The sequence below is a fragment of the Dioscorea cayenensis genome, chromosome 9 (genome assembly GCF_009730915.1).
Source record: "Dioscorea cayenensis subsp. rotundata cultivar TDr96_F1 chromosome 9, TDr96_F1_v2_PseudoChromosome.rev07_lg8_w22 25.fasta, whole genome shotgun sequence".
NCBI classification, from domain to species: domain Eukaryota; kingdom Viridiplantae; phylum Streptophyta; class Magnoliopsida; order Dioscoreales; family Dioscoreaceae; genus Dioscorea; species Dioscorea cayenensis.
Window position 1 is genome coordinate 14529495 of NC_052479.1, and position 1807 is coordinate 14531301.

A 1807-nucleotide genomic window follows, 5' to 3' on the forward strand; every position below is an offset into this window, starting at 1 on the left:
TCGTCCACCTTATTCGGTTCTTGCACATCACTAACAGCCATGAAGCATTTCTTGTGGCATCTCCTCACCCGCTTCATTTTTCGGAGCACCTTCTTTATGATCCCTAGAGTAGATGGTACTTTCTCTTCTAGACCAAGCATCATTACTTCTTCGCTATCCACTTCTTGATCTAGCAACCCCTCGTATGGGTCCGAATTTAACATTTCCTGCACATATTCATCGATTAGTTAATCAGTAGTGTCAAGAAAAAATATAAAGTATCATCAAAATCAAGAGAATATCACATGGCTTCGGTGAGGCGGTATGTGAGCTTGTCATCTCGAACCCTCAGTGTCAACTCCCCGCCATCCATGTTGATCAATGCCTTGGAAGTACGCAAGAATGGCCTTCCAAGTATCAAAGGAACATATGCATCCTCATCGACATCCACCACTACAAAATCTATAGGAAATATGTACTTGTCCAACTTGACAATCATGTCTCCAATGATGCCCCTCGGATATCTCACCGTCCTGTCTGCCAATTACAAAGTCATCCAAGTGGGCCTAGGCTCTCCCAATCCTAACTTTTGAAAGAAAATTATAGTATGACATTGATTCTTGCCCCTGAGTCTGCCAATGCCATCTCTTCACCCAAGTTGCCAATGTTACATGGGATAATGAATCTTCCGGCATCTTTCTTCTTGTTCGGCATATTCTTTTACAAAACCACCGAACAAGAGGCATCTAAGATCACCGATGCACTCTCTTCCAACTTCCTCTTGTTGATTAATAGAACTTTCAAGAACTTTGCATACCGAGGCATTTGAGGCAATGCCTCCACAAAAAGAATGTTGATGGGCAATTGCTTGAATAGACCCAAGAACTTTTTGTATTGCTCATCATTTTGGTCGTTCTTCAATCTAGAGGGATAAGGGATTCTTGGCTTGTAACGTGGGGGTGCCACCTCCTTCTCTATAGTTGCTCTCTTCTCAACCTCTACGACCTCCAGTGCTTCAACATTGGACTTCTCACTTGGAAACCTACCATTAACCTCACAACCACTTCTCAAAGTGATCACCTTCGCATGCTCTCATGGGTTAGTTTCGGTGTTACTCAGTAAGCTTCCTTGTAGTATTGACAAGTACCCCTTGCTTATATCCCGCAAGTGTACGGGTTTGTCGAAGTAATAATCCCGGGTGAGCGGGGTCGAATCCACAGGGAGTAGGGAATTAAAATACTTAATTTGGTTTTTAGCTATGTGGAACATCAATAATGATTGGTGTGAAATTGATTCAATTCTCAATAATAAAAGAAACAAGTGAGAGAGCAAGAATAAAGAAAAGGGTAAGGCAATCGATAAAGATGGGGTACTCGGATGATGCTTTACCTAGGAAAACTATTTCAAGAGCAAGAACTCTCTATTATGCTTCCTAAACGATGCAATGGTGAGTCATGGGAATCCTTACATACATAGTCCCAAATCTAAGGTCAACTATGCCTAACTCTATTCATGTCCCGGAGGAGAGATTAAGTAACCTCTCAACCTCGCACTCGAATAAAGTTGCAATGGGCTCTAGGGATTCCAAGTGATAAATCGCTTCCTAATTATAGACCTAACCCTTTGGTCCAGGCGGAAGGTCCCTAGCCACAATGAAGCCCTAGATACTAAGATCCTCTCAACGCTTCACTCCATTGCACGCGCAACTAGGCCCCAGCGGAGGTTCATCCCTTAGACCATTAACTCTACTATGGCCGCAAAGAACTCAAGGAACGGGGGAGGAATCTATCACGTCGGAGGGAAAAGGGGACGTTCCTGTACCTCTCGA